Raw genomic sequence first — 25,616 nt, 5'->3', positions numbered from 1 at the left:
TTTATTAATATAAAATTTCTTTGCACCACTGTTCCTATTTTAGGATGATTTTCCCTGGCAAACATGAAAAATACAGATCCTACACCGAGTCATTTTTCATAATACAAAATGTAGTATCTAGGCCCCCACATTATCTTTCAATGCCTTACATAATCCTTTATTGCCAAGGAACCTACTTCCAATGTAAAATATCCAACCTCTAGCAGGCACATCCTCTGTAATATATTTTGCCCTAATACTGTATTTAAAGTGCTTGTATTTACATTTTTCACACAAACTCTCCGATCTTAAAGGCAGAAAACCTATGACGCTTTCACTTTGAAATAAAATAATACTGGTGTGTTTATAGAGAATGATGTAGATTCAGTAACAAGGCTAACATGTAGTACACTATCTAGAAGACTCTAATTTTTTTTTTTTAATGTACCTTTTTAATCAAGGAAGGATTGGTAAAGTTATTGTCAAAGCAAAATATATATAGGTCAAAGAACCTTTTCTCATTTACCCTACTACATCAGAGCCAATGGGAATTTTTGTAAAAAATATATTGGTCTGTTATTTACAGCAACACTAAAAATTTAACATACCACCATTGTTAAACCAGTTTTGGAACAAAGGATAATGGTTCCGTGCTCTGTTGAAGCTAGGAGATATACATGACAAGACCAATTTCATGATTAAGCTACTTGACCAGAAAAACCCTACTCCAAAACCCATCCTCACTTAGGGTGCCCAGCCTATAAAGTTGAAAGCTAACTAAAACTCAATATGGAGCAATATTGAGTTTTAAAGTTAGCTCCTCATAATCTACCTACATGTAAAATGCACATCCAGTCTTTCTGCAGTACCACCTATTTTGTAAGATAAAGTGGCAAAAGATAAAGCTAAATAAATAAATAAAAACACTAACATAATTAAGCCTATAAAATCCATAAAGCTGAACCTTTGCCATGCTGTCCCTAATTCAGAGGAACGCAGCCAGCTGCCGGTTTAACCTCAGTAATATGAAATGTGTTTAGTACTGACTATGCATCATGGGATCAATATCCTTTATTCAGGAGTGAGCAAAAAAAAAGTAAAGTTGGGGTTTAAGGTAAACCCACCTGGCCCAACTGGACTAATTTGCGTGCATTGAGCAAATCTGCACCTTGGCATTTACCTATAGCAACCAATCAGTGATTAGTTTTTATCGGCCAACTGTAGATATAACAATAAGATAGTAAACATTTGACTGGGTGCAACAGTTCACTGAACAGATGCAACTTTGACCAGTGTTCATAAATGAGCCACATTATAATGACTTTAGAATATGGGTTTAAAGATACCATACATGTAACATTTCTTATTAAATGTTAGATTTCCTTTATATCTGAAGAAAATGAATTCCTATTAACTAAATCTACACTATAGGTAATTTATGTTTATATATATATATATATATATATCTTTATTTGTAGAGCACAATCTTTTTAACACTCACTAAGCTAATGATTTCCAGTTCTGGTTTAAAGAACTGTTATTTGCTAATAATGGGCAAATCTGCACCTGGGCACTAACCCAGAACATCAGTGATTAGCTATGTTCAGCCAACTGAAAGAAAAATAATGAAAGCAACATTTTGATTGGTCGCCATGGGTTGCTGTAGTAGTGCAAATGTACCCACCATTAGTAAATGGGTTTCCATGTGTCTAAAATGTAACTTTATACTGACATCCCATACATATTCCCATGAATTCTCTAAAAGAGCTGCAAAGAGGAAAGCATGTGTTTTATTTGCAGATTCCAACTAAAGCTTTTATTTTAAATAGTTGCCCCCATTTTAAATGCTTTTTGTAGAATCGCTAGCCAAGCAATTTACTGTAGATTTAAATTACTTGTCAAGAACAGCCAGCTTGCCTTAGTTGTCATTTGATATGCTTTTAAAACACAGCTAGCATAAAAAATTGTTATGTACTAATAACAGGTATGTCACCAACACACAATGGTTGTTGCATCTACCAAATACTTGATGTGTAAACAAAAGCGTGCCAGCCCTTTCCCTTGTACTACAGGATTATTTTTATTATATTTAATTATTATCTTATATACCATTCATTTAAATGTCAATTCCAGCTGCAAGGCGGTATTTTAAAATATAATGGTTTGTACTCTTACTGAATTGCATGGAAAGGTTTTTCATGCAAGCACATCAGTACATGAACATTGGGATGCCATTTGCTGCTTTTGCATGGTTTGCTGAAGTAGTATTCATGCCTTGCACCTAGAATTAAAACTTGCTTTATACAAAGCACAGGAGTTGGGCCCTGTAATAGTATAGTGGGCTGCAGAAGTGAACAGTTATGGTAGGGACAGGTGTACCAAAACTTGCAGGAAAGGTCTTGGATAGGCTGAACAGATAACCACCTCAACAGCACACACTTATAAGTGGCTGTATCACACCCAATACTACCCTGCAGCATGACTTTATTGTATATTCATGTAACTCTATCCTCATACTGACCTAGTTTACTATGCACGCACCAAAAGCAGTTCGCAAAACTGAGAGCTCAACACAAAGTTTCGGGGGCTATCCTCCATCGTGAGTTATTAAAATATGGTACAGTTATTTAAGATGGTAGAACTGCACCCAGTAATTACACTCAGGTGAAGCCATGTGATAAAAAAACATTCATGAAATCAGGAGTAAAAATACACAGTGCATTATCATAATTTATAATAAACACAAAATCCAGTTTAACTATATACCTCATTGTAGATAATATCTTAAATGAGAAACAGTCCATCGTTGTATGAATAGTGCGTAATCATGACATCTAGCCCATTATAGCTGTAAGAGACAAAAAATGTTATTGTTATTAATATATGTACATAGATGATAATCAGTTCAAATATCAAACCTTCAAAGGCAGTACAGGTATGGGATGCCTTATCCGGAAACCCGTTATCCAGAAAGTTCTGAATTACGGAAAGGCCATCTCCCATAGACTCCATTATAAGCAAATAATTCTAATTTTTAAAAATGATTTCCTGTTTCCTTGTAATAATAAAACCGTACCTTGTACTTGATCCCAACTAATATATAATTAATCCTTATTGGAGGCAAAACAAGCCTATTGGGTTTATTCAATATTTAAATGATTTATTAGCAGACTTAAGTTATGGAGATCCAAATTACAGAAAGATCCCTTATCCAGAAAACCCCAGGTCCCGAGCATTTTGAATAACAGGTCCCATACCTGTAGTATAGAATATAATTACAAATTAGGTATTAAATAAAAGATAAAGACGGGTAGGGTGTGCAATCTGATTTTGCACATTATTGTTTGGATGTCTCTCAAGGCAACACACAGATTGAGTACCACAATCCTACTATTTTGTGAAAACACAGCTTGATAAATACATAGAATTTAACACACCCAACACCTGGTTGCAGACAGCTATGTGTGGTGTATTTGATTGTTGCTTTTTACACAACTTGATAAATAGACCCCTTAGAGTGCCATTACAAGTGACTGCAGTGTAAATACACATATTCAATTTATATTTATGGATATTTAAATAATGTTTTGCCTTAGAAATATGTGTATGTGTGCTTCTTTTTAAGGAAAATTGGGATCCTTTCTTTGAATCTGAAATCATGTTTTGCACATCAATGCAGGTGCAAACTATGGTTTGTTGTTGAAGCATCTGTTTTCAAATACTAGAAGAGTAATGGGTTAAATCAAGTCTTCTATGCCATTAGTTCAAAATGTCTGCCTCAAGCTAATAAGCAAAGAGTGGTGTGTGCATGCCAGTGCAGCCAGGGTACCACCACAAACTGCTGGATATACACACACAGTATGAACACAATGAAGACATGGCAGCAGAGAGAAAGAAAGAGAGAGAAAATCTGTTCTCTCGTTCTCAGCCCCTGTTGGTATATATGCTTGAACTCCCTCCATCCACACACCCCCCACACTCATTCCCATCGCTCCCTAGAATAAATTAAAGCCAGGCATCTGTACAATAGCAGCAGGCATAAATTAAGACGTGCTCTGCCAATCTCCCCACAATTTGATGGTTACAGTAGCTCTTCAAATACAGTAACAGCTTTGAGTCCTTTCATCTTCCTGTTCAGTTCCTATTTTCCTTGTGCCCACCCCCACCCCCTTTTATTTCCTCCCCCCTTTGTGTTTTCTGTCCTTTTCTGTTTTATCTTCCATCTTTTTTATTTTGTCTGCACACAACACTACTATGGATCTTCTTCATTTCTCTTAAAACCCTTATTGAAGAACAAATTTGCCTTCTTCTATATGGTGGTGCAGCTGGCAAATAGATTTCTCTAGAGCTATAATTCATTTATGGTTATTTATCAACCACCATTATGTCAGAAGTAAAGGAGTCACATTAATAAAATGAAGTAACAGGGGCACAAAAGTGCATGAAATTCTGTAAATCTTCCCACCGTAATTATGATGCAAGTCTGTAGCAATAATTTCTTCTATCTGCCCTCCAGTGGATCTGCCCTCATGATCCATTGGTGGATCCCCAGTTGTGGCTCATAAAGTGGAAAATGAAAATGAAAGCAACAACAAATCTCAAATCAATGAATGTCCAGTAGTCTGATAGCAGAATGAGACATCCCAGCTCATCCTGTCAACCAAATAAGCACACTAGACTGGTAGGATCATTCCAAGGAACCTTGAGAAAATATGCCAATCAGATTTAGGGCTAAAATGATGACTGCCACTATAAGCCAGTTGGTTGGGTTATACATCTTTGTATGCACAGCTACTTTAATGGTTTTTCAAAAATGGTACATATTTATGATTCATTTGCATGTGAAAGTTAATGAGAACAATATGTCGCCCAGCTAGAAATGATCATGATATAATTACTTAGCGATATATGTGCAACCATTTAGGACTATCTTGACAGTGGAATCAGCTCAGAGAAAACCCAAGGTGATCTAAACACTTTCCTTTTTTTTCCTTTAGAGTCAGTGATAAGTGCATTCCTTATAGCACACATGGACAAGCAGCCATCAAACATCACTAAAAAGCTAAAAAATCCCTGTTCTCTTACAAATCTCTGGTGTGCCACAAGCTGCATGCTATCAATATAATCTAGTCAAAATAGACTGCCAGTGGTTCTGTGTATTTTTCTTAGTAAAACTGCAGAGATCACTACTTTAAAATTAGTTTAAAACCAGAGTTAAAAATGTAAACAACAAAAGACGTTTTGATTGGTGTTGTATTTTGGGCTTCTAGTGCTGTCCAAGGTCCCTTGCAGTCTTCCGATATCATTCATACGGAATTAAATCGCTGTGATCTCCATTGTATTAATCCCTACAACTACTCAGTTAAACATTGCTACACATTATTACTTTTAATAGGTTTCATCCTATGCTTATGTCCCTTAAAGAGACAGTAATATATATCAGCATGCTCACAAAACTTTTTTTAAGTATGAGTGGGTGCAGACTATTAAACATTAACCCTTCTTTTGTCAAATATATAAACACTTGCTGATACTCAATATGGGAAATTTCAAATGTACTTTTGTAGGAAGATTAAGATGCAAATAGCTAAGCTATTATTTTATATTGTATTTTATAGAAAGGAGCCATGTTTTTAAAAATGTAAACTACTATTAGATAAACTGGCAGGTTACTACAAGTAATGGAAATCATCTAGTATATCTCTGAGCAATGATAATGACTAAATGGCTAAATTATGATAAAGATTGGGAAAGAATACATTAAGATTTATTCTATTCTATTTAGTCTAAATGAAAAAATCCAATATAATGTATTATTAATTGCAATAACATATCTGCAAGATCTTCATATTATCTCAATCTTAACATACTGCAATTTAGTAGGAGCATGTGATCTGCACGATATATACTTTATATCTATATATATATGTGTGTGTGTGTGTGTGCGTGGTTTTTATGCATGCAACTGATTAGGCATAAGCAGCGACTGACAGAAATTACACGTGCCATAATAAGAGAGAATTGAAATAAGGGTGCAATTTCCATTAAGGTATCATTTGTAGGGATTCCCATTCTTTCCAATTTAATACACAGATTTATTATTTTACTGAATCCTTTCTGCTACATTCAGCCTCCTCAGGATCCCTTCCCCCCATTCCCATCACATGAGCTCCCAACGTTTGCAGGGACAAAATATTCATTGCCATTCTATCAGACATGCATGCAAGAAACTAATTAACATGGGCAGACATGCAACCAACGATAAAGCTAGCTCCGCATTCACACATACACACACACAAACAAGCCAGCCTTGTCTACGGGGACACTGAAAGAGGCTTTGTCGCTAATTTAGGCATCTGTCTGGTCTGGTTCTCCCGACTGGGCAAATTTTTTCCCACCCCTTCTGACAATGCTGGGAACATGCCCAGAGACCCCTCATTCAAATCCCCCTTAACAATGCTGTCATTGTGCTATCATAGAGAAAAGGGGAAGGAGAGGAGGAAACCTGAATTACAAATGTAAGGCCTGGAACGTGTTTACTAACAGACTCTGCAGCTGCCCCAGAAAGCAGCCGTCAGGGGGAATATAGGAGGAGGGGGAAGAAAGAACTGGATATAAAAACATTTACTCAAACCTTGTCCTGTGGGCTAATGTCACCGCTTATAAAACCAGCCATTGTTTCCCCTTTCTTTTTATACAGAGATTTGGTGCTGGCTAGAAAAACAAACGACAAGTGCGCAGACCAGCAGTTCTGTGAGTTTGCACTAATTATGGTGTTACAACGTGTGTTTTTATTGGGAGAATGCAATGTATTATGTGTTTATGGTGGCAATAAATTAGTAAGCTTTGTGGAAACAAAAGGCCAACAGCAAAGAGACAGTAAAACCAATTGTGTGCTAACAATGGTGGCTGTATAATTGTTCTGAAATGAACACACTGCCATCCTGTTCTGCAATCAACAGCAGTCGACCCAGTTGCTACAGCACAAAAGGCCACAGATTTAATGGGCAGCTTTACATATCTGAAGCTTGCAATTCATATAAAAATAAAACATCTTTAACATTGGATTTCATTTTAAAAACCTTAGTTGCCCTTATATTTATAATAATAGCTAATAATATATGTGTACAAAGTTACATTTCTTGACTCTCATATTTAAAATGGGCTGTTTTCCAGCAACTGTGTAAAACAAATGTTTTACAAAGTGAAGAAGAATTTCCTTACTAGAAAGTACTATGTGCAACCAAGTGCACGATATGTTAACTTATTACTATGGGATGGTGTGTCTATGTATTATAAAAGTAGGATTTTACCAGTTTGGTGACCACTTGCTTGTCTGTGATTCACAAGTGCATAAAAAGACCATGGTGCAGTTTTTAACTGGACATGGGGATTTATCGGGATAAAATAGTCCATAAACTTTAATATACTTAAATAAGTACTAATTTATCAGAAACAGCTATGTATATTGTTTTGTAACTGAAAGATTACATCTGCATTATTGTATATCTATATAGCTATAATATAAATAAATTATTTTTCCACTGCACAACAAATATGGCCTTAAAAATTAGTACATTCAGCTGTTAGACTATGTGTAGTTTCCATAACTTCATTCTCAGTCCTCATTTTCATTACGATATTAAATTATTGCAGCCAAATAATTATGGATAAATGCCAGGCTCTATAAAAAATATTGTCAAATTGGGTAGTGTGTTGTTGAAAGGCAGAATTTGCGCTAGGTGAATTCCTAGAAATCCCTTGCCCTACATATGCTACCACTGGCTTATACAAAAGGAAAATTAGCTATTACAATGAGCAAAGAGTATGGAAAACTACCACATCCATAGTTTTATGGTGTATGACACACTATTCGAGGTATGGTCACCTAGCAGATTAAGTGAAACTATGTGAAAAAAAGACTACTAAACTACTAAAAACAAGTTGTACACAGTAATATGATACAGGGAATACATTGCTCTCTGTACATTTACATCAGCACTAGGACATAGGCTGCATGGAATATCATAGCCTCAATAACTTCAACCACCAGCATCTTTAGGTATGGCTTTAAGTATGGCTATTTGTGCTGTAGGCTATAAAGTAGGAAAGCACCGAATCCACTATTTTGAGATTCACCCAAACCCCAAATCCTTAGTGAAAGATTTGGCCAAATACCAAAACAGAATCCTAATTTGCATATGCAAATAAGGCCACTGAAGTGATAAAGGAATATACGCACACCATGTTTATGTGACAAAAAGTCACGTGATTCAGTTCAGCCAGGCACATTGATTCGGCCAAATTTGAATCCTGCTGAAAAAGGCAGAATCTTGGATTCCGCACATCCCTACTATAAAGTGCATATTAACCACTTAACTTTTTGGGATTAAAAAATGACTCAAATACACAAGGAGATTGCTGGTTCCATTTTCTTTTAAAACTTTCTAAATGATTCTCTTTCTCACTCCCACTTTAATGTAAGGGCGAACTCTCACATCCAACAAAGGAAGCCAAAACACACTAGTCCCATTTGTATTTGTTATGCACACTTCCTCAGTAAATTCTGAGTTACAGATAATTGTCAAACTTGGAAGCAGAGTCCCTAAACCTGCACATATGCTGTATCTTGTGTATCCTCTGTTAATTACAAAGAGAACAACTTTGTGGCCTAACAACATCTAATGTTAGCACATGGCGTTGGGTTGACAAGCACTAGAGGGGCAAAAAACTGTACAGCTACTGCAAATAAAAAATATATTCATAACCTAGATGAGGCATTACATGAACAGCATCAGCTCTGGAAAGGAGGTAAACCAGTAATCAGGCAAACAATACAGATTATGGCAGGAAAAAAATAACAGATTATTGCAGGAATGCAAAGGTAGATAGCCCAGATTATTGCAGGCAAACAAAAGATACTGCAACAGACAATTGTTGAGAAGGGAAGGGAAGTAGCAGATTATTGTAGGCAATTTAGGCAAATACACAGATTATTTATGGCAAGCAAAAACAAATACACAAAAACAGACTATGGGTTACTGCAAGTAATCAATGGTTTATAACAGAGATTACTGTAGGAAAACATATATAGAGATTTATATGGGCAAGCAAATATATTTACACATATTATTATAGGCAGGCAAATGAAAATAAACAGATGAATGTACAGTTTATACCCATGCAGATTATGCCACCTTGGTTAAAAAAGACACACCCACCCCTCTGTGCCGTACCACTGCTTCTCTGTCTATTTCATTAATAATTATGTTTCATTTTGAGGTGTGTCTTTAAAAAATAGTATCTCATTGCACCTCACTATTCTCCCTGACCCAATAGGCAAGCAACACTACAACAGGGTAAATCCTTTATGCATATTAATGTGTTCTTGCATTGTCCTTTCTGACAACTCCTTAAATACCAACTACTGATTATTCACATTAGTAAATGTGTTTATATTGCATATTTGCTGCCTAATGCTATCACACATTTCTAAAGCCAAGAAATAAATGTCAAAAGACAATGTAAAGTGACTCGATATTGCATTTGTAGAGGTCATATTGTTGATGTTGCCAAGCAACATGGCTGATGTACCACTGTCCCTAGGCTGTTTATCTGTCTAGAACTTTTTTCATCTAAATTCTACATTATTCCCTTGTCATTTAAAAGAAAAATATGTTTTTTACTGGAGAACCATAAGATATATAGCAATACAACGACATCTTCTTATAATATCCCTATAGGTATAAGATTATATTCTTTATTTTTATGTTCTTATAGATTCTTGCTACTCAGACACAAAGGAGAGATCCTTCTTAATTTATAATAAATGAATCCCATTTTTATCTCAAACAGGTTCATGAGCAGCAATCACCAATTTTACAAATAAGATAAAGATACTACATCTAAAACTAAGCCAAAATCTGAAATATACCTTTCCCACATATGCTGTGTCCTAAAATGCTCTACATCTCATCAAAAAAAATCTCAAAAATTCAAATGACAAAATGTTGTACCTAAAACCTAGCAAGCTTCAATAAAAGTCAATGGGAGGTGTATTTTTAATATCCAAGCTATTTTATAATTCAAGTTTTGTTAAAAAGTTGCATATTTAAAAATGAATGTAACACTGTGATTTCTGTGATTTTTTTTTTTGTGGTTTTTATTGCAAATTACTGTGATTCAACTTTTTTTTGTAAATATGCTAGCAGTCAAAAAAATAAATGACCTAAAAAAAATTCCCAGATAAGGTTTAATCAAGAAAAATTGATAACTTGCCCCCCACTTTAGATCAAATGTGTGAAAGGATGTAGAGAAGCATTAGTGCCAGTTTTAAATTTGGGGTGAATTTTTATTTGCTGTCCTCCTTGAATTTTTATATAATCCTATTACCTTCTTATGAACTAAGAGGGCATCTAACCAAATGTTAGACTATAAAGGGGAGCATGTACCCAAAATCTCTGGAAATGTCTAGATAATGGTGTTCATGGCAGAAAATTGTTCCTTGGGGTTCCATATACACCAACTCACCACTAAATAAAGCATTACCCCCACCCCATAATGTCATCTGCAAACACCACAAAAACACTGCTCTGGGTGGATCTGAGCTACTGTGCGATCCAAAGCAGATGTTGCACCTAAATAACAATAGTGTAATATATACATATTAGAATAACCCCAAGGTATAAACATACCTAGAGAGCACCACAAAAATACAATAAAAATGTATTGTATCAAATGATGTTTTCATGGCTGGTTTTAAGGTAAGGCAGCGAACAATCGCCCTGGGCCCACAACATCACGTGTCACTTGGACAGAAAAAGATAAATGAAAGTGCAAAGGACATATTAAATTGTCACTTTTGCAGTTAATTTAGACCCTAAATTTTATGCTGATTGGCACAATTGTGGCACCCCACCCCCCTCACCAGAAAAATTTGGCCAATCAGACACAGTAATCGCAGTAGTGATTCGGTGAATGATTACCTGATGTACTGAATGTATGTGGTCACATAACCATATTTCACATTAGTATCTAAAAGGATTAGCCCTTGTACACAATATTTATGCATGTGCCACTCTTAAGTCTGACAATCATCTAGTTACAGTAGATATACCAAAAGGGCTCCCATCTTTGGATATTTTAAGCATAATTAGGAGTTTCTGCTGTAATACTGAGAGCGAGGCAGTAGGTAAATGTAAAGAAGTGCACTTGGACCATTATATTAATTGAAATAACTGTAGCATTTAGCCTATCAGCTGGACTAGAACTACTACTCCAAGTATTCACCCCCCCCCCCAGCAGAGTGGCCTATGGGATCCTGGGAGTTTTAGATTAACAATGGATATAATGCCAATGATTTCCTGTCCCTGCTTTAGAAAAGAAAAATTCTATTTTTTATGTGCTGACAACTGCAATGTCATACAAAAGTAAGCACTAAGCAAGACTGCAAAAGATTAGCACTTTGGGGATCTTTGCCCTACAATGCAGGGAATATGCATATGGGTTTAAGCCTCAGTTTGTGCCTATAGCAACATATAACAGTAGAGAGCACCTTCATCAATTCCAATCTGATTATATATAAGATTCATTTTAAATCTTTTCTGCTCAATGCAGATACACACATTTTAGATATTCCAAGACAAAGAATACATTATAAGCATAAAATAAATATGGTGTATATGTTGTGTATATATTTTCTTCAAGAAGATCTTTTGCATTTAAAAACTCATTTTTATATCAATATTGTGCACCTTGGCTATTTAGGTGTCTGGTTATCCGTCTATCTATCTATCTACACACATTTAAATTTTCCTTACTCTTACAATGAGCATCTATAATTATTCAGTCCTTCCTCACTTAGTAATTAGTATTAAAAAATGTCCTGTTGATTAGGGTAAGGTTGCATCCAATGTAGATGTTTCCATTACTGAACATATCAATTAACTGATATACTAAAGTCTTAGTAGGGGCATGCATAAACCATAACTGAAAAGAGCATGCACATGTTGGCACTGATGTGTAAGAGGGTGATAACTGTGCACTGAGTACATAAGGACACAGTGACAGCTTGAATGAACACAACATGTACTTTATGCCTTTGGCAAAAAGGTAAAAATGCATGTTATTTAAAGGGCTAGATACCTGGGAGATGTAATTTTCATGCTTGAGTTGCACAAATAAAGGCTGCACATGTACTGAACATCTCCCAGCAGTCAGAGGAGATTGTGATGAAGTCTTGTGATCCCTTGATCTTCTTTTAACCTTAGGAAAAAGGATAATTCACAGTGAGAAATGAGAAAATTCTCTACACAGAAAAGAGTTTTTGTTTATTGTGCCGTATGCAAGGACATCACTCACAGTTGTACAAGGAAACAAAGAAATGGGAATTCAATCTATCATTAACTATAAAACTGCTTTATGGCATTTTCTTAAGCCCATGTTATAGAAATCAGATTGCAGAAACTTGCTTATACTTATGATTTAATGGAATTAAAGTTTTAATGAAGAAAGAACATATTTAGTGAGGTGTTTCTATATTTCACTGAATTCTTAAAATATGTAAAGCTTTTTAGTCAATGGCTGAAGACTGAAGACCAGCAACTGCAGGAAGGCCAAATGTTTGCCTGTACAGGAATACACTGGCCACAGGTTGGTAAGGTGCCATCATTTCCTAATTGCCCCCCCACTCAGGGAGTTACACAAGTACATACAGTACACAGCTTCTCTACACAGAACCAAACAGTTCAAATGTAACCTATTTGACCCAAAGGGTAAGTTACAAATACCAAGTAGTGAGGCCCAGAGGCTTCCACTAATGTTAGATGAGTATTCAGTGAAAACCAGGCAAGCCAAATGTGCCACCTTCCCTGTCTTGGCAGCCGGAGCTCCTGGAATGTTCTCAGCACTGAGAGCTGCACTTCACCACCATTGAGGAAGTTTGCAAGTTTGACATCCATGCCATAGGATATATAGGTGAATTTGTACATAAAAAAAGCAAACAGCAGATTGACAGATGGTGCATAATTAAACACAGCAGCAAATTGAATATATCATGGATCATTTGTTTAGCATACATTAATAATTATAAAACCTTTGTATATTTTGCTTTACTGGAATATAATGCACCTTAACATTTTAATAGATTCTCATAATGTATGCCAACAGAAAATAAAAATGAACAAAAGCTACTGGCACAGTGTACTCATTTAGTTTCTATAGCAAAAAAAAAACCATAAATTATACCACATGTTCATATCCACATGCATTTTATATAGCTACCAGTTAGATATCATGCGAAACATACAATTCAGCAATTCTACGTAGCCCAGTTCCCAAAGAAACATTCAGTTAAGAATGTACATATTTTCATATATTTATTATATGTAATTATTACATGAAGTGATTAACACTATAAATATAAAATTAATAAACCTATCTATTTTACTATATTTTTTTATTCTTTAACAAACTATAGAATTGAATTTCCCTTCAGTTGCTATGCTACACAAACATTTTGTCCTCAATCGACTAAAAAAAAAAAAAATTTTTTTTAAACTGTATTTCTTTCTGTCTACATCATATATTTTATTTTTTTCTGTAGAAATCCAGCAAAATAATGCAAATCTGCCAGCGTACAGAAAAGAACATTAAATTAGAAAGTATGTTAATTCAATTAATATCAAGGGCAGATTTTCCGCTTGAAAAGGGTTCAGGCAGACATAAATGGGTCATGCCAGTTTCATTTATTGTCCCACTTTCTTTGTTAATTAGTACGATAAGATGACGATCGACTAGGTGGGAGGGAAAAGGAGCCAGAGATTAAAGAGAAAAATTCAACCTACCTCATGCCCAAGCGGCCATCTTAAAATGTTCATTTGATTCCATCAAAATGGCCTCCAAGTACAAAGCAGTATCTTCCTTGTGGTGAATCCAGAAACTGATGTCATTTGGGCCAAAATTTTCGTCTCAATTAGGCCTCGTCATATTCGTATATTCTCTTGATCAGCGAGAGTACCACATGGTGATGAGCTTCTCATACGCACGGTCAAATTAACAAGCTGTTGATACTAATGTTTCTTCTGCTTCCTATTTGCGGAATTGCATAACCCACACAGGGATGGGGATTCAGTCTGCTGTCTTATTCACTGTGAGGGAGATAAAGTGAAAGCAGTTCTGGATGTGTTCAACCTTAACAGATGCCAAGCAAGTCTAACCCCTTCTCTGCCACCAATAAAGTGGTTTCTCCCAGTAAATACTTTGAATAGGACCTGGAAAGTAATGTAAATAGTACAGAAGAAGATCAACACTTTTTCAAGCTTTTGATATACAAATTTACAAGAAACAGATTTAAATAAAAATATAGTTGACCCTAAAAAATAATTCATGAAATAATACTAAAATAGATAATCCTAAATGGTATATTCCAAATTCCCACTTACAAATGAATATGTACCTCACAAAATAATTTATTTTAAAAAAAGAACAAGGAATTACTATACCAAGGTGAACCTTAACAGATTTACTCAGATCTAAATTTAAATTTGCCAAACGTTTTCAGAATAAGCCACTATTTTAATATGCCTGGAAAATAATTCTTATGTCTTAATGGCTTGGAATATGGTAGCATAAAATCGTCTAAACTTGAGCTGCCAAATAGCAACACGCTGATTTTCCTTCTTATTTCCCAGGGCTTTCTTGTGAATTAAATTTAAAGCAGTTTTTTCTGTAATATCTCTTTGCACTTGCTCTGTAACTAGATACAATATACTCTTACAAAAGTAAGCGAAAAAAAAGAATAAAAATGTTTGCTTCCCTATAACTGTACAAATATTTAACCCCTTCAAGCCTACATCGGCCCGCATCGAATGTGCCAACAGCGAGATTAATTCTGTAGTCACATATTTAGCAGTGCATATGTGTAACAAAGAAATTCTGATTATAGCTATGCCAGAGAGAGGCCTGATTATGGAAACGCCCAGCATGCAATTGGACGCTATTGTTATTAAGATGAGGTTTAACACATGCAGATTGGAAGCATGCATATTCATTCGCCAGCTTCTAAAGACTTGGCCAATTGCTGCTTCTCATTAAGAAGAGGCTGGCGCTCCTTATAAATCACTCTCACGCTCTGCAAGCAGTGTGGGAAAGAAGGTTCTGTCCATTGTTTGTTGTGTGTGGCACAGCAGATTGCACCAATTGTGTATCTAAGATTTTGTTTTTCGATCTGCTCGCCTTTATTTCACAAAGATCCATTCTTTGTTATAATGGACATAAACACACTACACATTCAATATACTCCTTTTTGGTTATTCACCTATCCCATCAGAATACTATTAAAATGGCTGTTATGGCATGGTTAAAAAGCACTGGGTTCCTGAGAAAAGGCTTGCTACAACATGAAGTTCAGTTTCTTGGAACTTGAATTTTCAAGAAACAGGGTTTTTTTTCCCTCTGTGTAATAGAATAAAATGAAAGATATTTTCCTGCTTTCTTTTTATATTTTTAAAGCTTTTCATAAATTTCATTGCTTCCAAGAAATGAATGGGCCCAATCGGATATATTTACCAGCACATAACAGGTGGCAGACATTAGCCAAGTGTTATGTTCCAAAGGACTGATGTGTTTGGTCTTACTCGTAAGAACAGAATCATTCAAACACATCCAGGGCTTTGATTTTAGTGAGTTATGGCTGTGCCCTTCACTTACAGAGGGAAATGCTCTAACCATGCAAAGATGGAACTGTATTCAAAACAGAGATAAATCCCTTGCAGTTCCCTATAAATCCCTGTGTGCAAATCATGAACACTGAGTTAATTCCTTACATAAGTAGCACCACAGCTGTGACAGAGAGAGGGGAGGCTGCATTGGTATATCTGTTTTCCCTCCTTAACATACTGCATTTAGTAACAACACAAACCTAAAAAACAGAAAGAGGAATGTCTCTCTGGCTTACCGGAGGCCATTTTGAATTCTCCTGCTGTGACATTTTAACTCCTTTTCTTCTGTGTGCAGCTGTAAAAGATAAACGAGAATATATTTTTTTAAGATGTTTATGTTTTGTATATATGAAAATTATACCAAACAAGATGGGTAGTTTTTATGTGTAATATACATTCATTCCCCTTAATAAGATTTACTGATTGCAAAGAGCACATAGTAAAATAACATTCATTTTAATTGTTAAATTAGAAAGAGTAAAAAAAACACAACTTCAAAATGCAAATGGGATATCCACTCCTCAAATGTAATAAAATGCACACATTTTGCCCAGGTACCGTAACCTACAGCAACCAATAAGACATTTGCTTTTAAACAGATGAGCGGATAATCAGCTTCAAATGGTCATTAGATCTGAAGCAAACTTTGCACCTTTCCTCACATAACCCGCAAAGTTATTATTATCCCTGCAAATGTATGAGACAGAAGATATTTGCTATAGATTATTTATAAGGGGCATCTTGTAGCATGGCACCCCATCACCATGCTGCTGCTACTACTATATTGTGTATAGCTTTGTTATGAAGCAATACAACTAAAAATGGCTCAAAATACCTTTCAGCATTGGATAATCTCTTAAAATGAGGAAAGGAAAGTATCATTAATTAATAAAAATATTTTGTTTTCTGTCATTATCCTTCAACCGACAGCAATACAACAGCACCGCCACCTATGGATAAGATGCACATAAAACACTAGCTCAATATTTGAGTAAAGGAATGTAATTAATAACCAGAGTCCAACAAGATGTGTTATTTATTTATTTATTTTTTTTATGACGGTCATACTGACCCTTTTGTAGGATCTTAAGAACTGGCAATGTACCTATTTAGAGACTATCAGTCAGATATATTGTAATTTGACCATACACAAGGATGGTCAATTTGCACTTATCCAGCTTGTGCAATAAGTGTGACTGTATCTAATTCTGGGCTGGTTGATGACACCAAACATGCATATTTGAGAAACCAGGTTTTTAAAATTTTAATAAAAATGACAAAGTTTGAACCAGGTGTAGTAAGACATATCAACCAATTATTCAGGACCATTTACTAGTCCCTTGTCTGAAAGCAAATATCTGATTGGTTGTATGCATCAGTAGATCTGGAGAAGCATTGTGCCTTTTATTACATTACCCCTTAATGATCTGATTTTAAATGTAGGTGCTAAATGTAAAAATATAGTTGTCAAGTTGATTTCTATGTAGCACTTCTGTTTATAATGCATCCCTTTTAGGGTAATGTAAATAACATTTGCATAATATGCAGGAGGTCTAGGAACCCAAAGGAACCAATTAGATGCTACCTACTGATTGGTTGCTATGGGGTTATGAAACCATTTGATAGTTTAGCCTATATGCCTCCAAATCAAGGTTATTCACCCAGTCCCAATAATTTTTATAGAGTCTAGCTTTAATAAAGAAATTTATTTTTTTATGAATACATTTTACCAGTAGTGTGCTATGTGTTTTATACAGAACCCTTTTATATATTACAGTTCATTTTAGGAAAGTGCTACTCTACAACACAAATATGCAGGGGGTAGACATAGCTCCTATTTTATTAACATTATTAAATAATATTAATAGCATGCTTGGAATTGCACTTACCATTTTTCAGAGTATTTATCACCAGGGCATTTTTCCTTTGGGAAAGAAAATAAAATATTTAGTAGAAGACAGAGAGTGCTATCTTAAGAAGGTACCTAAACAGAACATAGACAGAATAAAATAAGATAAATATCAGCTGTATTTAGGGAAAGCCACATAGCTTTTGATGAATTAAAAGTAACTTAAAAAACAATATTTTGCTATGAAGACCATCCAGCACTGATGAAAAATAAACCATTTTTGGAGAGTATTCAGGCCCGGATTTGTGGCGAGGCCACAAAGGCCTGGGCCTGGGGCGGCACAAATTAATAGGTTGCATGCCCCACCTGAAGGTTCCTTACATCCGGAGCACTAGGGACCATGGACACAGGAAATGTTGATTCTACGCGCTGCCCAGTGCTCTGGATGCAGGAACATAGGATGCACATGCGCACAATCCCATGGGATGATGGGGTTGTGGGGGGGCAGTGTAGGATGCCAGCCTATGGGCCCCCTCAGGGGAAATCTGGCCCTTACTCAGGTTCAGAGCTTTGGAGAGTCCGCTTAGTCTAATATCATGTACTGTACTACGCTTATTATTCAATACATAACTGAGCCAGCTAATATACAATGGTGATGGCATATGTAGAAACTAATGGAGCTGACACAGGGAGCAATACAAACTCACTGTAGGACAACTTACAGCCTGAAGAGCTCCAATGGGCCTTTGAGTCAAGGTAGCATCTTAACCCATGCTATGGGGATAATCAGTATACTAAAGGCATTTACACTGCCCAATCTAATCCAAGGTGCAAAATAAAGCTGCAATCAGCCATTTTTCTGCACTTTTCCACTGCATATGGGAATTTGTGCAACTAACTGCAGGACTCTGTGCTACAGAGACCTGCAGCACAGAGACCTGCAGACTGCTCATTGAATTTAGTGCAACCTGCAATAGGCCATGTTATATTCAAAGGGGGCGAGCAGAGGAAGGGACATAGGCACCCCCTCCCGCACTCTTGTATCCTTTAGTGCACTTGCACCCAGGGCTATCAGAATAAGACCTACATACCTTTTTAAGATATATAATACTGTTTCTCAGAAGGATAGAGCTATACATTTGCATTTATTATTATTATACATGTATTTATAAAACATTCTTATACAGCATCAATTCAACATACTTCTAATTACTAGTGAAATGCTTAACATACATTGTTTCTAGGTGACAGCATTTCTAGCACTGAAAATGATCATGGTGCCAACTGCTTATTTTATTGGGTACATGATTAACAAAAGGTAGTGCCAGGGTGCTTGTATGCCAGCTGTAGGAAGCAGGATGAGAGATGCAGTCATTGTAGCATTGCCTTGCCTGACTGCCCTACAATGACTGCACCTCTCATGGCAAAGCACAAGAAAATAAATCTGGGATATTCTGAACCCTATAAACCCAGACATTTTCTATCAACTGCCCTGAACATAGTAATACAGATCTGAATGTATCATCAGCAATGCCATCAGAATCACACAAAAAGTTCCTACTCCTTGTTTGAGGGCTGAAAACAAGTAAAAATCACCCGGGCATGAAGTAAGTTTAAGAACTTATTCTATGGTTTCGATACATCAAATCAAAGGTTGTGTCTCAGTACCAGCATCATCTTGGGTCTTTAATTCTTTGATGAGTGGCAAGAGTAGAATTTGATATACTCTTCAATAATTTTTTAAATGTCTTGCCTATACTTTAGCATTTGCAATACTGCATTGAATAACACAGAATATTTTTATTCATAACCAAGCATTAATTATCACTTAGAATTGCAATCTTCATTAATAACTTGTCACAGATTCAATAATACTTGTGAGAGCAGGAAAAGGAGGCATAACGTGCAAGCTCACCTGTCTGCAAGTCTGTTAAAAAAAAGGCAAGGTGAGAAAAATGTATTAAATACCTGTCTGCAGATATGTCATCACTGGATTTTGCAGGCTAACGTCTTATCTTTGGTTCTATTCAATGAATGTGGGTGCAACATTCAAATACAGACTGCTAAACATAAGCACCAGATTTATAGAATCTTAACAGCCTTGTCTGATGAAAAAGGCTATTTTTACTGGCCTTGGGGGAATTTTCATAGGAACATGGAAGCCTCACCCATTTTTCTACTTGTTTAATGGCCATGAAATAGAATGATAGATCTGATGGCAGATTTCACATGCAGAAATTAAATAAATAAATAATACAGAGATGGGAAAGAGATTGGTAGATATTATATTTACTTCAGATATGGTAGAAAATACATAAAAGAAAGACTGTAAAAAGGCCAAGCTTTTCTAAATAAATGTTTATTCCATTTTTGTGTTTATTCTAAGCACCTATAATTTTCTGCTTGCACTTTTGATTATTAATGCTTAATTTCTTCTCTTTCATCTATAACTAAGAGACAGTATGTCAAACATTACAGTCCCTGGCTAAATGATAAAGACCTGAGACCAATAAGGAGGATACAGCTTTGAATATCCTCCTAGTTCTTGCCCTATTTTTTTCTTTTTTTTTTTTTAGTTCAAGTGCTGGACATGGCGTGGGAAAACGTGTTTGGGCCTTTCACAAAGCCACTGTCCCCTTGAATGAAAACCAATTAGCCTGGCCCAAGGTCCCAGCACTGAAGAAGTTGTACTCTTTTTCATCTCCAGAGTTTCAATTGCTGAGCTCAGCCTGGAAGTGAATGAGGCGACCCCACTTCAAGCAACCATTAAAAACAACTAAGTTTATGGAAAACAGGACATCTCTATAGAGACCTCCAGCGCCCGGGTGCTCAAGCACATTGCCCTCACGCTCCCATTCCTTAGATCCCCATACAAAACCGGCCAATACAATGGGATCAGACCGGCTACGGAAGTGCATTTGGTTCGGAAATACCTACAACTAGCCACTGGAGGCAGCCCTAATATTACTGCACTGTAGGTGGCGCTCCAGCCCAAAGTGTACCTAGTTGTGAAAAGTGATATTTTGCACTGCTATGAGAACCCAGAGTATTCTGTAGTTGATTTTGTTTGTTTGAGTATATATTTTATGCAAAATTACTAAGAACTTGTGAATTCTTCCTTTTGCAGGGTTAAATCTAAGCAACAGTCAATTGTCAGTCAGATTGGGGGGGGGCGCTACACATTTTCCACGATGAGATATTTTAGGGCGGCGAGAGCCCAAGGTTTCAAAGGCAACATTCAGGAGTCTGAATGTTGGGGATTGGGGAGCACCTGATTTCTCCATAAATGATATGTAGTGGCCGGGACTTCGGAAAAACACTAAACTAGTTTAATGCTTCTGCCCTGCCATTAGAGGGCGCAGTCAGATGTTAGTTATAAGTTTGGTCTTCTTTGTAGCCGCTATTCTTGGCTTTATTACAGAGTATGACACACCACCCAATAGATACAGCAGATGCGTCTATCCAGCGCTTATATATAATAAAAGCTTGCATGTGAGAGTGTTTGTCTATGTGAGAGTGCAGATATATATGTGCATATGGGGGTATATGAATTTGTGCTCTTAATAAGTATATATTTGAGGGTATGTTCTACCTTTGTAAGTACTTGTGAGCTTATAGGAATACATATGTGTGATGTGTGAGTGTGTGTCTGTGAGTGTATGTGTGAGTGTGTGTGTCTGTGAGTGTATGTGTGTGTGTGAGTGTGTGTGTCTGTGAGTGTATGTGTGAGTGTGTGAGTGTATGTGTGAGTATGTGAGTGTATGTGAGTGTATGTGTGTGTGTGTGTGTGTGTGTGTATATGTGAGTGTGTGTATGTGTGTGTGTAGCACTGTGAGGCAGAGGTGGGTGGAACTGAAGAAGAGGGACTGGGAGAACACTGGTGCCAAACAAAAGCAAAGCTTAGCTAGAAATGGCAGATAAATATGGCAGAAGGAACTAGGGGCGCGGGTGTTATTGGTTGCCATGGAAACAGAATGCAGATTTCTAAATGTAGTATTTTTCCATTGTGTGCGGGAATAAGTATTGTATACGAATAATATGCATCAGCTTCACATCTGTGAGAGTGAGGAAAGAATACATCAGGAAGAATTTGCGGCTCATGTGCCACACAATTAATTAAAAAAGAGATGCTCGTTATTGTCAGATTTTTCCTAATCACGCAATCACTTTCCCTTTCCATCCGGTAGTGCAAGGCAATCTCCACACTTAGTGGAAAAGATAATAGCCTTAAGCACAACTTTCCCTTTAGGGGGCGCCGACAGTTGGGAAGCAGGATACGATCTTACAAACGAGGCCTTAGAAAGGCTGAGCCCCCAATGTGATGCACCCTAGTATTTGGTACATTCTCTTGGGGTGGGGGTGCCCGGAGTCAACAAGGAACCACTTAGAGAATTGGAACCTTCAGTCATTTTGGGGTTCTGGAGCGCAGAATATAGAGGTTTGGCCTGCTCAGTAATTATATACGAACCACTTAGCTTTATAGCAGTGCATTTGGCGCTTGGCACACAATCAGTTATGGTTTTAGAATACAGAAACATTTTAAATGATATGACAGAGACGTCCTTTTATTTTTAATTCAACCTACTATGTCTTCTTGCCCATCTCTAGTCCACTCAAAACTGAAATTGCAAATATGCAAGTCTCTAGCTAGTGTCCCTTTAAAATACCCATTGATCCTAATTGCTCCCTGAAAACGAACATATAATGCAGAGTTCGACACTTGGGCTCATTAACGCTTGCTAATACAGTTATTAGAATGACAATAATAAGGTGAAAGAGGAGCTGAAGAAATGTTACCTGGAATGAAGCTGATTGGCAGTGGGGTGTCAGGCTGGCATTCTCCCTGCATGGCTGCGGCTAAGGTGACGCCTTGGAAGTGATTCCTACTTTCGGTTATCTAGCTTTATGACGGCTTATTTACACTCATACAGCTAGATAACCAAAGATAGAAACAAACTCCCCATCCTGGCCTTCAGGGTCCACACAAATCTTCCATCTGCCACCAAAAAAGCAAAAAACACAGATAAGTACAATAATAACATTCAAATTGATGGCCCTATGAGGTCATGTAATATCTATTTGCATTGACTTGTCGCCCAAAAACCATGTGCTCAGAGCTCCATCTTGTCTGTCTGTCTGCCCGAGGGCATGGACACAAGGTAAGATTTATAATAGTCAGGAACTAAGAGTTCTGTCTCTTTAACCAACGTCTCTCTCTTTTAATATGACCTATGAGAAAGTGACGTCACCACAGAGCCAGCCAATGAGGGTACCGGTATTTAAACGCCAACAGTTTCCCGCTCTTTTGCCTAAATGACCCATCTTATAATACTGACAATATGATATTGCCCCTTTGCTGAAAAACAATGACATTAATTATGAAACAGTCGTTTACCAAGAATGGGTTCTCTAACATATAATCATATACTTTGAAACCATACATTTAAACGTTATTAGGGACCAAAGGAAAAAGAGACAATAAAGTTCATAATTTAGCAAATGTAACCTAATCCTTCCTGTATCAGATTTCAGTGTTTTAATGTTGCGCAAAATATTAACAAAAACTTTTTGGGTGTAATATTTATCCCTTTATCACTTTATCGTTTTATCACGTATCACATCCATCGCTTCTTGGGGGTTTCCTATGTAATTCTTTAATGACTTTTTATTAAAAAATGTTTTTTTGCTTTTTGTCTCAAAAACAGGTGACTCATTACATAGGAGATAATTATATTGCACTGTAAGGAGAATCCAAAAGCATTTACCCCAGCAAGAAATCACAGGAACATCTTTTCGCCTCAATTAGAAGCTCAAATATTGATAACAACGTACCAAGGTATAGCAAATGTGTAGTTTAACAACCAATGTTGAATCCAAAATCACATCTCATTGCTCGCAATAAAAACTAAATTTTTCAGTCGCAGCCTGTCTATTGACATGAAACCATACTGGGGGAAAATGTAATATGAAAAAATAACATTACCAATAAAATTTATATCTGACAATAAAACACTAAAATAACATAAACTATTAAAAAAAATCACAATTATGCCCCAAAAAAGGGAATAGCCCTTCAGCATAAGATGGGGCAGAAAAAATGGTAGAAAATTAAAAAATAAAAAAGACAGAAAACAAGTAGTCCAGGTTTAAACATTTCGAATATAAATGATAAAAAAACAACATTTATTAAGATATCATATACTGTCACAGAGACAAGAAAAAAACTTAACTGGGCAGCTACAGAAAAAATCTTCGTGTCAGGGCTGAAGGAAGTTATTATAGGAAACGATTAATAAACTTGTGCATAATAAATGATAATGTAGATATTTAAGAAAATTACTTTAATTGTCGAGAATGTATTTCTAAAGGCAGACAGAAGGTAGTGGGAGGGTGGGAGGTTGACGTTATATAGTAACTGATTAAAATGGAAGAAAAATGCTAGGATTGTTCTTTTATACATATATATATATATATATATATATATATATATACGAATAATTAAAATATTTTTCGAAGAACTATTAATGGTCTGAAATGTGCAAATTAATAAAAGGGATAACAACAGGTATGAATTATTTGGATATTAAGCAACAAGACAGGTTTGCTTAGCATGAAAAATCATTAATAAAACTCCATTAAAAATTCAGAGGACTTAAAACCTATAAAATATAAACCCTTTTGTGAACAAATTGTATGCAGTTTAATTGGTTATTGTTGCCAAAATAAAAGGGTACAATGTTTATTTGTCTGCCACCTATAATACTATGTTCGTCGTTTCAAATCAAAGATGCATGGATCTAACGAATAGGTGTATCTACGTATATATATAAACAAAAACAATAAAAATCATTCCGTGTAAAGAGAGAGAAAATTTCATAAGTTGCTTAAAAGTGACATGGCTTCCACTGAAGGGGTCAAGTCTGCTAATTACGTGCCCAGGAAATATTTTATCTTTTGTGGACAGACATTTTTTCCACATCTTCAGTCGATATACTAAGTATAGCCTTTAGGTGTATTTTATCTAGAACTGGATTAGGGTTTGCAGTATTTTTATATGATATTTTTTTTCTCACCAATACTAAAGTGTGTTAAATATAAGTATTTCGGTGCTGGCCCGCATATTGCTGTATTAAGAAAATGGAAATATAAAATGTGGAAAACAGTGAGTAAGTGATTGTGGGGGTAAGCAGAGAGAGAGTGAAGAGAGAGGGAGGGATTGAATGGAGAGAGAATAGGTGGTTGGGAAGAGGAACTGAGTGTCAGAGAGAGCAAGGGGGGCGATTTGGGGGACAGAGAGAAAGAGGATTGACTAAATGAAAGAATAAGAAGGGAGATAGAGATGGAGTTGTGAGAGAAAGAGTAGGAGGTTTTTGAGTTAGAGAGTTAGAGAGTTTCACCCAGTGAGTGAGTAAGAGAGAGGGTAAAGGGCTTCAAAGAAAGAAAGAAAGTAGAGGGCAAGTGATTTAATTATATGAAGGATACAAAAGGAGAAAATGTAGGAAATAAGAAGTAGGGGATAGAATGAGAGAGAAAAGATGGGTTTGAGTGAACGATGATAGAGACGAAAGAGGGATTAACAAAAAGAGAAAAAGTAATTGAGCAAGAGTGAAAGTAGGCTATGGGGGAGTAGTCCGTTCGAGAGAATAAGGGAGGAGCTTACAGAGTCCAGGACTTCAGAAGAAGATAGAGTAGGATAAAGAGAGAGAGTAATATTAAAGACATTTTACATAAACAAGAACAATGAAAAAAAAAGAAAGAAAGACTTTAATTAATGTCCAATTCAATTCCGTTTAAGAGTTGAAATAAAGAGCGCCAGGAGCCCAGCTGTAGCCAGCAGTGTGCAGTAATGTGCAGCAGCACTCCGGCATCACGATGCAATGCAGAAACACAGAGGGCCCCACTTTAGACTAATAGTTTTTATAAGCACCACTATCTACAATACCACTGCGTGTATCACTATAATCCCCGATCTACAAATGATTGTCTTTGTCAATACAAACTGCATATTCATCTATTCAAACTACTCAAACAAAATGGCACAATTAAAAAGAAACCTGTTTTAGGAATAA

The 25,616-nt window shown here is 36.2% G+C and overlaps 1 long non-coding RNA gene and 1 other non-coding gene across 2 annotated transcripts in view; both read right to left on the bottom strand.

Moving 5' to 3' along the window:
• LOC116409777 overlaps nucleotides 1–25,616 on the bottom strand; it is a 41,130-nt gene that overhangs the window by 8,575 nt on the left and 6,939 nt on the right. The window contains exons 2-7 of the long non-coding RNA XR_004222053.1: nucleotides 22,345–22,543; nucleotides 17,588–17,622; nucleotides 15,935–15,993; nucleotides 13,824–14,126; nucleotides 12,124–12,243; nucleotides 2,746–2,827 (exon numbers count right to left, since the gene is read on the bottom strand). This is a non-coding gene — a long non-coding RNA (uncharacterized LOC116409777). The remainder of the gene's footprint in view (nucleotides 1–2,745; nucleotides 2,828–12,123; nucleotides 12,244–13,823; nucleotides 14,127–15,934; nucleotides 15,994–17,587; nucleotides 17,623–22,344; nucleotides 22,544–25,616) is intronic.
• Nucleotides 22,425–22,500, bottom strand: mir9-3 (microRNA mir-9-3). The gene has a single exon (NR_049635.1). It is a non-coding gene; the product is annotated as a microRNA mir-9-3 (primary transcript).

The sequence above is a fragment of the Xenopus tropicalis genome, chromosome 3 (assembly GCF_000004195.4).
Source record: "Xenopus tropicalis strain Nigerian chromosome 3, UCB_Xtro_10.0, whole genome shotgun sequence".
Taxonomy (NCBI): Eukaryota; Metazoa; Chordata; class Amphibia; order Anura; family Pipidae; genus Xenopus; species Xenopus tropicalis.
The sequence above is the reverse complement of the archived record's forward strand: the minus strand, read 5'-3'. Positions and strand labels throughout refer to the sequence as shown.